We start from the raw sequence: 14,211 nt of genomic DNA, 5'->3' as shown, positions 1-14,211 counted from the left end.
TGATGGACTGAAACTGTTTTCACTGAAACACTAAACCCCCTTATTTCTTTTAAAAACATCTGACTGCAGCTCGTTTTGTCTGTATCATTATCTCTTCATATCCTGAAACAGATACATACTTCAGTCCTAAATTGGGTAATTTAAGAGTGGCTGTAGAGCATCACCAGACTTTTCTGCTTCCTGTCATTAACTTGCTCCCACAGTTATATCCATTCCCACCACTGTAAACTCATTCTCTATGGCTCTACAGTGCAGTACTTAATTGCCCTCTGGAGTGTTGGCATAACAACAGCTTCCTGCGTTGCTTTTTGCGTAATTTACTGTTTTTTATTGATTTATTTGTATTAAAAACTCGCACGACTAAGCGCTTCAATTGGTTTTGGTGGAAAAACAACCCAACGAGGAACACCATCTGCAATGGCGGGAATGCGGCTTTGTTTTTCTGGTGTTTTTATCTTGACATATCCAGTTGATTAGCATACCAGTGTAAATTGTGCACATCTGCCACCTACTGGCCTGGAGAGGGAAGCACTGGATTTTTGGGTGAATGGTTCCTTTAAAAAGGGGTTTATGGCTTTAATTGACCCAGAAATCAAAATTGTATCTTTTTAGTCAACCTCATGTCTTTACAAACTAGTAGGACTTTCTTTTAACCATGCCACACAAAAGACAAAGGTTTGATGAATATCCTGGGATCTTTTTATTTTTTTATAATATACTATTTGTATAATTACATGTGGACTGGTGCACTGTGGGGAAAAAAAAAAACTAAATCTGGCCAGGATGCTACAGACATGCACACCAATCTTCGGCATGCTTTCATTTAGTTTCCAAATGGATGGTATCCTACGAAAACATAACATAAAATCAATAAATGGAGCCAAATCGCAGAAACTGCAAAGACTGCCCATTTTCATCAGTGTCAGGTAAGAGAAAGATACTAAGATTTCTCTGCTTATGTAGGCCTATGTTTGTTATAAACAGCCACTGCAATACACTCATGAAGTTAGCTAAAATGGGGTTTATTATAATCAATTAAAATTATATTAATGTAGGCTATAACAAATTAAGACATAGCCTACGTCATACGTGATGCACAGCACATGCCCTTCTGTAACGCATTTCTGTAATAAACACGGAGATGTTAGTCCCTTCCGAATCGGTACATGAAATCACAGACGTTGAGTGATAAGAATTGTAACTCAAACATCGTTTAGAAAACTAGTCCCGTCCGAATAGGGCAAATGGCTGCATCCGAAATCGCATAGGCCTACTCGAGATATACTTGTCTTGAATAAGTAATTACTCCACGGCCGCTAAAAAAAAGTAGCCTATGTTCTATGAATGTGTGTAGTATAAATGTATGAAATACAACATATCTTCTGAATTTCTCCCTCTTTTTTTGTAATATGAAATAGTAAATCATATTGGTTTGGAAAAATGAGAATAGGCTATTTTATATTTGCACAACTGTGATAAGAAAATGCTGTTTTGATGAACACATATGGTGCTCTTCCTTCCCTCTCAATACAAACCGCTATATCTTCCCTCAGTAGCCTGTTCTTCCCAGAATTGTTGTGGAAGTTATGACCTCAGTGCACTAGCCGCAAGGGTTCACATCACCCATAAAGCACAGCATTCCGCTCATGCGTGCAACCAAGTCTCAGATGTGTCCTTGCTTAGTTAGCCAGTGACGCTCGGTTCGTGCAATCTGAGCTTTATATCTGCTAGCTGAGGTCAACAGATTCCCTCTTGAGAGACCAAGAGACAATTGGTATCATTCTTCAACTGATTTAAATATATCCAAATAACTCTGGAATTGAATTTTGTATATGGGGGATATAAAAGCCAGCCTGGGTCAGATGATGCTAAACAAAAGAAGGCCACTCAAATCGAATAAAATAAATTGTACCATCTTACAATGGTGCCTGCCACGGATTGTTTTTATTTGTCCTCTGTCTGCAAAAGTCTCCCTATTTAATTAGCATAAGCTATTTTAGCCCTTTTTATTTATTCACGTTGACATTTAATCTCTCTATCTGTTGTGCTCAAGACCTGTATATTTTTACCAGTCCCTTTAGCCATTTCATAAACACATGGCCTTTTTTAAGGGCACAGTAGCACTTCTGTAACTTTATATGGGAGTGCAGCGAGTTTTAATTTATTTATCTTATTCTTTGCCTGCATGGCAGATCTAGGGCTTTCCCACTAAACCCCTAAAGCAGCATAAGGGTTCTCAGCCAAATGTAGGATGTTTTGCTTTACCTTGCAAAGCATATCCGCAAACAAGAAGCCGCCCGGGATAGCTTGGGAACAGCGTTTGAGAAAATATAGGATGGTTTGGAAAATACCTCCCACAAGTCTGTGCATATTGTGGTCTTTCTGCGTATCCTCCGATATGGTATCTCAGACTATCTATTACAGGAAAGTCTGAATCCACATGAAATTGTAGATTACTGTACCACAGAGCAGTGAAATGTTGAATTGAAGGAATGAATCGGTCTCTGCGATCACTTTCCTGTTACTGTTTTGGTGCCTTTTGTGAAGTGTAGGCAATTCCTGGAAATCCATGTAAACTGCATTGTCTATGTGGAAAATGCACATTACTGAATTTCCCATAGGAATGAATGGAAATTCAGGACACTATCCTTAAACTAAACATGTGCAGTTACAAATGATTAATGACTTGTAATGTCCTGTGGGTTAAACGCCATTTAAATGACAGTCTCTCTCTCTCTCTCTCTCTCTCTCTCTCTCTCTCTCTCTCTCTCTCTCTCTCTCTCTCTCTCTCTCTCTCTCTCTCTCTCTCTCTCTCTCTCTCTCTCTCTCTCTCTCTCGAGCTTAGATAAGCAGTCCTGGATTGGGTCTCGGCCTTGGCTGCTGGACAGACCACAGTCTTACAATCCTACATTATTTCCAGAACTTTGCTTAAGTTCATATTAATAAAAGTAATTTTTTTAAAGGAATAGTTTAACCACTCTTTCAACAACTGAAATCACATATTCTCTGAGTAGGTACTTGTTTTAAATAAAATAATGTAAAATAATGAGACCATTAGAAAAGCATTTTCTATATGATTGTTATCTGGATTTATTACATCCATGACGTCATGTTCTCATTGTCATGTGACCTACCAGCATCAGTTTCATCTCTTCACTACCGTTCACAACTCCTGTTCCATGCCGTGGCCTCATGGGATAGTAAAGCGCTTCAGAACCGCACTGGTAGTAGTAGTCCATCTGGGTACTTTAGCAGGCTTTATACATACTGTGAATTTAGACATAGGCCTACTACTATTTTCACAGTCGGGTTTTCACCTGTATTTCTCTATAGTAGGGAATGTAGCCTTTTCAATGTAGCCTATGAGTTTTTTTTTTTTCTCTCTCTCTCTCTCTCTACCATGAAACACAAAATGTGTAATTTATAGCAGAATGTCCAAGCTGCGTTTTTCCATACAATGACAGCTCTGTCAACTCTGGCTTCCTGTTGTGAAGCAATATATCATGTATACTAATTTGGGCACTGGTGAGGACAGTAAGTGGATCACTACACATTGGGACACTGATGACTCAATTTCTGGTGACATGACAATGTCCTCATTGTACAACATCACTACTGGTATTTATGAACCGATATCTTTACATAACATAAATTATATAATAAAGTACATTATGATAAATACTTTGCCTTTTTTAAACATATGTGCAACATTGTTTTACCTGTCTAGTGATGTATGTTTATGCTGACATTAAATAATGGTTTGTATTTAAAAAAGAAAAAAATCTTTTGCATTGGCTCTCAAGATTTGTTTTGTGCTTCAGAAATTCTATTAAGAGAACCTGGTTTTCCTGTTGCATTGTAGGACTTTTTAGCAAGCAAATGTTTCACTGCACCAATTTTGCAATTGAGACAGCCCTTAAAATCTAATAAGATTTAATTTGATTGGCTGACTTCTGCTAATAAGGGCACACAGATGTTGTTTCAGTCCATCTGAAAACATGTCATACCTGGATGCTTTCGAGGATGAAATAAGTTGCCAGGTTAGTAACATATTCTGTTTTGTTTTCTGAGTTATGGATGTATGTGTGAAATAGTTAGTAATTTTCTGTCTGATGTTGTATTATAATAATAGCTCAGATAACCTCTCACATAAATGGCAAGTTTGAGCAAAACTAACAGATTAATGGGTTCACATGTTATTTGGACATCTTTTCCTGTCTAAGTTGCAGTATATGTCTTTGTTGTCTTTAAAGTTTGGGTTACACAAGACTATATTATAAATGTCTTTTGTCCTAATAAATGCTCTCTATTGAGCGGTTTCAAGGGTTATTTCTGTCTTCTCAGTTTTGGGATATATTCCCATTATATACATTTTTTTTTAGGTTTTGCAGAAAGTAATGCTCTGCTAAAATGTTTTAGCTGTTTGAAATTGAATCAGTTTATCAGTTGAAGAGGGCTTTTGGGACAAGCTCTCATTTTAGAGTTAAATCTCTTGGTGAAAGAAGGAAAGCAGAAACAAAATTAGAAAAAAATAAGATGGGAGAATGAGAGAAACAAAATCCATTAAATGTAGGACAGTGAAAAAAAAAAAATGTTGGAAAATTGAAAGGTTGCAGACTCTTTACCGAAAGTACAATGTAGAATTGATCTATAGGGAGATTCATAAAAAGAGTTTGTGAGCTTGTTTCGGAGAACTGTTTGCATTCTCATGTTTGTGGTCTGAAGTCATTCCCATTAGCATTTTCCTTTCATTAATTTTCCCTCAATGTTTTTGCATAAATTCTCTAGTGTATTTGTGACCATGTTTGACCCTCTTTGTTTGCGCACTTGGCTAATATCCATTCAAGAACATGAACTGGTTCATGTTTCGGTTCTATGCTTCAGTATTCTCCCATCTCAGAGGCTGATAAAGGTCCATGTCTAAATTGCGGGTACTTGACTACAGTAACCAACCTGTATGGTATTGTACTGTATAACACCTGCTCTGTACGGAGTGTAGGAGGGCCATTCTGCCTCAAAATAGGCTTTATTATAAAATTACTCCATAATAATAGACCAGCTGTTCATTTCATGACATAGACAGGTGTGTGGTAGAGAATACAGAACTTTTCTGGAAAGAGACAGTGGTTGTCATATCCTGCACTAAAATAGTCAGAGGACACAATGGATTGACTGTTCAACTTACACTGCTTACACTGACCATATCCAGTTATACAAATCTAATATAAACACTGCACGCTCTAGTTACTACTCTACTATTATTAATAATGCATCCTCTCGACCTAAAACACTGTTTCCTGTAGTTAATAAACTCACCAACCCTCCTGCACCTGTCAGAAGTAACTCAGCAGACATCTGTGAGTCATTCCTGCATTTCTTTCAAAAATAAACTTGATAGCATTCATAATCATTTCCATGATCTCTCCTGTCTCCACACACGACTTCCCCACTGCTTTTGCACCTGGTGCTCTCACTGATTTTGAGAATCAATTTATAATAATCCCCCCCCCCCATAATCAACAAAGCAAACGCATCTTCCTGTCATCTTGATCCCGCTCCTACTACTTTACTTAAAAAATGTGCACCTATTATTTTACTGCCGATTTCACTTATCTCCCAACTACTAAGTACTGGTGCTGTTCCTCTGGAATTAAAAACTGCTGTTGTCACTCCTGTCCTAAATAAACCTGGCCTCAACCCCTCTGACATGGCCAACTACAGACCAATCTCAAATCTACCATTCCTTTCAAAACTGCTTGAGAAAGTGGTCACTGCTCAATTTCAAACACATTTGTCATCTAACAACCACTATGAATGTTTTCAATCCGGTTTTCACACCCTCCACAGCACTGAGACAGCACTTCTTAGGGTTGTCAGTGATCTCCTTATGGCCACTGACTGAAAGGCTCCACCAGTATTCTAATTCTTCTAGATATGTCCTCTGCATTTGACACAATCTCTCACAGTATTCTAATCTCACGACTCTCTGCTCTTGGTATTTCTTGAACTGCCCTATCCTGGTTCACCTCCTGCCTGTCTGGTCGCCAGCATTACATCTCTATCCTCCAGGCTAAGTCCACTACTGCCTCTGTCCCACACGGTGTTCCCCAGGGTTCTGTTCTTGGGCCTCTTCTCTTCATCATCTACATGCTCCCATTAGGTAACATCATCCGTCATCATGGCTTTATATTCCATTGCTACGCAGATGACACCCAAGTTATACATCCATTCTCAACGCAATGCTCCTTTCCCAAAAAATTCCATATCAGCTTGTATTGATGATATAAATGCTTGGATGACCAGTAATTTTCTCAAACTCAACACTGATAAAAACAGATCTACTTCTTATTGGTTCACCTCAAATTACATCCCGTTTCTGTTTTGACAATGTTAATATTACTGGAGTTTGGTTTAACCTTCCACCACTGTCAAAAACCTTGGTATAATCTTTGATTCCTCTCTTTCCTTCCTTCCACACATCTCCTCGCTCAGTAAGTCTGTCTTCTTTCACCTTTGTAATATCGCGCGCTTGTGTCCATTTCTGAATATCAGCGATACTGAGACCCTAGTTCACGCTTTCATCACTTCACGGCTTGACTACTGCAATTCTCTTTTCTATGGCTTACCCAATTCATCAATAAATAAGATCCAATATATTCAGAATTCTGCAGCTAGGGTCCTCACATATAAAGAAATCTTCCCACATTACTCCGATTTAATATAATACCTGGGCATCATAATTGATGACACCTTACATTTTAATTCACACATTCATTCCTTGAAACAAAAATGAAAGAAGCTAGGATTTTATTTTAGAAAAGTCTTGCTTTTCATTTAATGCAAGGAAGAAGCTTGTGACTGCGACTTTCTTACCGATTCTTGACTATGGGGATGTAGTGTATCAGCATGCTCCTTATATTCTTGCCTCCCTGGATGCTGTGTATCATGGTGCCTTAAGTTTTATTATGGATTGTAAATTTTCTACACATCATTGTGCATTATACAATAGAGTTGCTTGGTCTTCTCTTGCTGTTCGAAGGAAAATGCATTGGTACTTGCATTTGTTTTGTTTTTACCACCTTACCTCTGTTGTATGATTCAACTAAAAGCAGTTGGTAACTAACTATTCATTGCGCTCAGTCTTATTACAATCTCCATGTACCTCCAGCTAGAACTAATCTAGGTAAAACAGATTTTAATTATGCTGTACCTTCAGAATGGAACTCTCTCCAAATGAAATTGAGGCTAAATCATTTGGTGTCTTTCAGCAATTTTAAAACACTTATGCATGCTCTAGAAAAAGATTTAGTGATTTGCAAATGCTTCTAAGATTGTACTTTTAATGATATCTTATTGTGTGTTGTATTGTTTTATTGTTGTATGTGTATTTGTATAACTGGGCCGCCTATCTTGGCCAGGACACTCCTGTAAAATATTTAAATCTCAGTGAGGTTCTCTCCTGGTTAAATAAAGGTTAAATTAAAGGTTAAAAAAATAAAATAATAATAATAATAATAATAAAAACCTTTGGTTTTAATTATTAGATATAACCTTTTTCTATTTTAACTGGCAAAATATAAAAATGGCCCATACTTTTCTTAAGAGATAAACCGTGCACCCCAGTATGTTTTCTCAGTCCCAAGGCCTTCTACATGTATGTGCCATACATGTATAGGTGTCTAAATGTAAAAAAATAAATAAAAAAAGCCTGATAAAACATTTGATCTAACCTTTTTTTATATTCATATCCAGTTTTTTGGTAAATTTTGGTAACTATTATTTTATTTTTTCCGTTTAAAATGTCTTACACTAGCTCTTTGGAGCTCAAGATTCCCATCTTTGGTGACTAATTTAAGTGTTTAGGATTTTTTTTTTTTTTTTACAATGTACTGTGGATGCCATGATGGAAATGTATAACTGTTCCAAAAAAGAAAATATATTGACCGGACCTCTTGAAACTTTACCCCTGACTTGGAGAATTCATTAAAAAAAAGGATCATTGGACCTGGTTTTGAGAGTTGACTCTTTTGAGATGGCTTTATAAAATAAAATAAAAATTTAAAATCTACAATTTAATGTAATAATGAACAATTCTAAAAGTAATAGGTTTGGACAGTGAATAGACATTTAGATGCCACTACAGCAAGCACCCACATCTATTATACATGTGATTTTTTTTTTTTTTTTTTTTTTTTTTTTCTCTTCAACTTAGACTACAGTCACTTTGCCATTAAGGGACAATATTATTCCCCTTAAATTGATTTTCAGGTGCATTTTTACTTAATGTTGCAACAAGGCAAAGCTTTTCTAACCCTATTAAATGTATTTCATGTTTTATGTCAAATTCTTAAAATTCAGCTAATCAAATTAATACAATAATTAAAGCAATAAATTAAACTAAATAAAAAAAAAATCTGTCAAATATTCATTGGAAAATTTCATTTTAAAATCGATTGGTTCACTAACGAAACACTGCTGTGTGTTGCTTGAAGATGCACAACAGCTCTAATGTGGCTTTCGTTTGAGCTATTATAGAGCTGAATTGCAAAATAGAGCTGACAATATTGTGTTTAAATGTACATCACTTAATTTTACAATTTAGTTTTTTGAACTGTTGCATAAAAGCAGTGCCACATTTGCAATCTTGTGGATATTCAGCATTTTTGCTCATGTTCTGACTGAAAAAGATGAGGTAATTTGATTGGATGTCATGTACATATATGGCCTTTTACGGCACTAATATTTTCCTGTTTTTACACTAAAAGCAGCATTTTGCATGACAGAAATACAGTACATGCTCTCTTTTAATGTTATTTTAAGGTGGGATACAATTAAGTGAACGGCAAAATTCTGCTTTTTGTTCGCGTACCCCCTTCTCTCACCTCACGTACCCCAGTTTGGGAACCACTGCCTTAAAATCCCGGAATCAACTGAGAAAGGTTCAATTATGTAACAAATCTGGAAGATATTAAAATACCAGAAGACTTGTGGTATTTCCCTTTGGTCAGTGTTTATTGGTTTTGTGAAGTTAGTGGGAGTGATGCATGAATAAAACACAAAGGCGATTTTCATTGTTGTGTAATGTTCCAGTTTTGAAAACTGCAGCATGAGCTAGTTTTATCACACTACAGATAATCAATTGAAATATACATGCACAAGAAATGGAAGAATGGAGTGGCTCCATAACCATGTAGGCTATATTTACGTGAATGTGTTTTGTGTGCATTGAAATGGCTGTGTTAAGCAGGTCAAGTGCTCTGCCATTTCGTAAAGGTCACAAGTTAGCATTATGGATCATTGTCTTCTGTTGACCTGAGATTGTTTTTCTCACTAAGTCACTGATATTTAGAATGAGAGTGCCACAGCTTCAGCCACGATTGGTTCTCATTTACTCTTTTGTGTGTGTGTGTGTGTGTGTGTGTGTGTGTGTGTGTGATCAGTGTGCATCAACCCACACAGAGCTCATTTCACACGTTCTTGCAGTGTGGAGGGTTCACAGTGCAGTGCGGCAAGACATTCCAGCCCTCTCTGGTATCTTTAATTGCTCATTTATTTTCTCTCATTGCTCTAAAATATTCCCTGCTATATCTCTTGATTTTAAAAGGTGCTTTTTAATAGGGCTGCACTGAGGACTCCATTAACACACTGTGTTCTCCTCTTATCCGTTTTGAGAGAGAAAATAAGAGAAGGGCCATGCCAAGGGCTGGAGGAGGAGATAACACTTTTATACAGTGACCTCCATTAGAAGAAGAATTACTTGTGCCCAGAGTCAAGACACTGCGATGCTTGGTTAGATGGTTTATTGACAAAAAGTAAGAGAAGAAAATTATCCAAAGAGGAAAGAAATTCAGAAGCTCAAAATATGCAAAACATTACATGCCCAAACGTGATAGAATGCATTAGTGTGCACTTAATTGTGTTACTTGTGCTTAAGTTGCACTTACAGTGAGCATTAGGATTGCATGGCTTTTAGTGCTCTGCCCATAGCGCAGCATTGGGAACGTATACTGTGCAGTTAACTTTCTCAATTCATTAGGCTGTATTGTTGCTTTCCATTCACTCCTAATGCTCTCCATGAATGGGCCCTGTGTACCATTGCGGTAAGTTGTTAAACAAGGTCAGTTTTTTCACACTGGTTAATTACTCAATCATTAGTCTCAGCCTAAGATGTCACGTCTACAGACCGTTGGCTGAACGTCTGATGCATAAGGCACCCAAAATTGGAACGACACTCTTACAAAGTCATCTTGACTTGCGAATAAACTACAATGGAATCACATTTACCGAATAAATCCCTCGATGCGCAACAGAAACTCACGTGACTTTGCCTCAACAGTGGATTGGTGATTGGATGACAGGACTAATCAGTGGGCCAGTGTCATTGCACAGCATCTGAAATGGAGATTTGATTTGAATGCCTGAGCCAAAGTCTGTCATCAGAATGATTTGGTATAATGACCTTCCAGAAGTGTCTCGCATGATTGGATTCCCAAACACCAGGCATCCGAAACGCAAGCTAACATGACAGCATTTATTGCGTTTTGTCTGCGCGCTCTGAGATGGAAGTCATTTATGATGTAAAAAAAAAAAAAAAAAAGAACCACAGTGGCTTCCCCTGAATGCAGCAACTTCCATTTTTGTTACAGATATTTTGCGCCAATTTTCCAGGAAGTGACTATCTTGTTCTCTTGGACACATGGGATGGAAACACTAATGAGAAACCTAGCTAATGAGCGCTTATCAGGATCAACTAAACGCTGGATTTTCGAAAGTATGTAAAGTTCACATCGTAGACTCTTTAAAAGACATCCAAGAGTTTTGCTCGAGACACTGTTAGGGACATTGACTTTACATTTTCTTTCCTCTCGACATGACGCTGAACAAAACAAAAGTTTTCATTTTCATTTGTTTTTGTAGGCTAATTTTATGTGCTGTTATCATTTTTATTTATTTTTCTCGTATATGTATTAATTGTGTTAATTTAGTACTTTAACTTCATCTTATTTTATTTCAGAAAGTTGCCATGGCTAAATTTCTCATTTTCATTAAAGTTTTTAAGTGTAAAATGTTATTTTATTTGAGCTTTATTTCAGTTAACAAAAACAATGTTATAATAGATTTAGTTTTAGTCAACAATGACTAAATCTTAATCACTTCCACCCTGAACTAGGTAGCCTACTGTACATTCAATTGCTATTTGTATGTGGATTCCCATTTCTAATGAACAGGTTTGGCTATATTTCTGCAGTTTCTGTCAGGACACATGTTGCTATGTCATACATTGACATTCTAAAATACTGTGGAGGGCATTTTTTTAATTATTATGTTTTTTTTTTTTTTTTTTTTTTTGTGCATGATTGTGTGCAAAAAGCAAGGCCAGTATGTATAGAAACAGTTTACTGGGTCTTGTGTAGAAGGACATAACAGAAGCCAGATCTGGGATTGTAAAGTGCCACATTCTACCATTGGAGCCGTTTACATGTCCCTGTTTTAAATAAAAATGGAAAACTTTGATGTGTTTTGGCCGGTCATTTACACGACAACGGCTTTTTGCGGGCCTGAAAATGCACATTTCTGTAAACGGGTTACAACGTGCAAGTTTTTGAAAAAGATACCATTATTGTATGTCTAAACTACAAAAATCAGAGATGTCATGGGCATATACGTATTACGTGTTCAGTCTGTAAGCCTGTAGGTTTTCTTTACAAAGTGACCTTGCCAACTACTGGCCTGGCATGCATAATACAGCATTTTTAGTCGGTTTCGCAGATCCATTTGAACGGGGATCATTTTGACAACGTTGTCATCTGTACGTGTAAAACGCAAAGGAAAAATCTTTTTGTCGTGTTTATACAGTACAAACGGGTGTTCAAGGTGTTTGCTACATCTGGAAAGCACTGCTTTCTATTGTAGCCATCTTGGTATACATATACAAACATGGATTCATAAACATGTTGTGAATATTGCTGGTAATCATTCTATCATTTGACACAGGGGTTTCAGTGATATATTGAGCCGGAGCTCAAAAAAATCACATTGTCCAAATAAAAATAAAACCACAGGGTTTGTGGGTTTGGAGCAGGGGATTCAAGTAGCCTGAAGGAATTGAACTAAAAAACAAAACACGTTTTGACATTGGTTGTGACCTTGAACCTCTTTGATAAGAGACAATGGTGCAATAAACATCTATCACATCTACGATCACTTTTATGGACTTTTTAAATTTATTTATAACTAATAGATTTCAACTTTGGGTTATATGAAGATCACATTATGACTGTCGTAGAAACTTTTGACCTTGCCTTTATTGTCTTTTCCATCACAACAAACAATTGAGTAATAAAGATTTATCACTGTACTTTGAGGAGACAAAGGTGTCAATGAAAAAAGATTGAGGAGAAAATAATGTGAAGAAAAATGCTCATTGTTGCATTAACTATACGTTACCTGATTGAACCTTATTGTAGTGTTGCCAAAAATCTCTATTCCTTGTGATATTTGTAAAGTATTGTCATTCACTCTAAAAAATGCAAATATGGACAAACCCAACCATTGGGTTAAAAATGTAATTTAGAAATGTAACCCAACGACTAGGTTTGTCCATATTTGACCCAAATTTGGGTTGAAACAACCCAGAATTTTTTAGAGTGTATAACAAATGGTATTTTACTGAATACACATTTTGCTGAAATATTGCTGTCAAATTCTTTGAACATTTATTTTCACTTTATATGACTCGTACATGATTATCATTTGTTAATATATACAGTGCGTGCAGAATTATTAGGCACGTTGATTTTCTGATCATATTTTTTTCTCTGAGACCCTGACACCTTGCACTTCTGGAGACTCCAGGTAGGTTGCAGTTCTGGAAAATAGTGGCGCTGGAGACTAAAGGGTTCCTGATGATTTCACACTTAATGCTTCACCTTAATTATTTTGCAGTTAACATGTGTCTTTTCTTCTCTGTTTTTGTCTGACCCTGCTGACCCAATGAGTATTTCACTTTCCAATGGTCATGCCTTAGCTGCAATTTCTAGTATTGCATTAGTATTGCATCCTTCTCATGGGGATTTAATAATTGTTGAATTTTAAGTCTGAGTTAAATCTCTTTTTTGGCTTATTTTATCTGTAAAAGAAAATGTGCCTAATAATTATGCATGCGTTTTTTCACATTATGAAATAAATGTTTTTCTCCAAAACACGTTGGCCACAATTATTGATACCCTTTTATTAAATACCTTTTTGCAATCTCCTTTTGCCAAGATAACTGCTCTGAGTCTTCTCCTATAATGCCTGATGAGTTTGGAGAACACCTGACAAGAGATCAGAGACCATTCCTTCATAATCTCTCCAGATCCTCCAGATTCCCAGATCCATGTTGGCACTTCTTCTCTTCAGTTCACTCCACTCATCAGGTCAGGGAACTGGGACGGTCATGGCAGAAGCTTCATTTTGTGCTCCCTAACACATTTTTGTGTTGATTTTGATGTTTGTTTTGGACCGTTGTCCTGATGGAAGATCCAACCACGGCCCATTATACGATTTCTAGCAGAAGGCGTCAGGTTTTGATTTTTTATCTGTTGATATTTGATAGAATCCACGATGCCATGTGTCTGAATAAGAAGTCCAGGACCTCCAGCAGAAAAATATGCCCACAACATTACAGATCCAATGGTATATTAAATTGTACACATGGGGTACTTTTTATTCTTGTGTGCACCAAATCCATCTAGCGTGTTTGCTGCCAAAAAGCTCTTTTTTTAGTTTCATCTGACCACAGAAGCCTGTGCCGTTTGAAGTTCCAGTCGTGTCTGACAACTGAATATGCTGGAGTTTGTTCTTGGAGGAGCGAGGAGCATTTTTCTTGAAACCCCCCAAAACAACATGTGGGGATGTAGGGGTTGTTTGATTTTTTTTTTAATAGGCTTTCTGACCCCAAGACTCAACTAATCTCTGCAATTCTCCATCTGTGATCCTTAGAGAGTCTTTTGCCACTCAAACTTTCATCCTCACCGTCCATTAAGACAGTATAGACACACGTCCTCTTCCTGGCAGATTCGTAACATCTTTAGTTGATTGGAACTTCTTAATTATTGCCCTGATGGTCAAAATGGGGATTTTCAATTCTTTAGCTATTTTCTTACATCCACTTTCTATTTTGTGAAGCTCAACAATCTTTTGCTGCACATCAGAACTATTTTCTTTCTT

The sequence above is a fragment of the Leuciscus leuciscus genome (assembly GCF_965113295.1).
Source record: "Leuciscus leuciscus genome assembly, chromosome: 3".
NCBI lineage: Eukaryota > Metazoa > Chordata > Actinopteri > Cypriniformes > Leuciscidae > Leuciscus > Leuciscus leuciscus.
Note: the sequence above shows the minus strand (reverse complement) of the source record.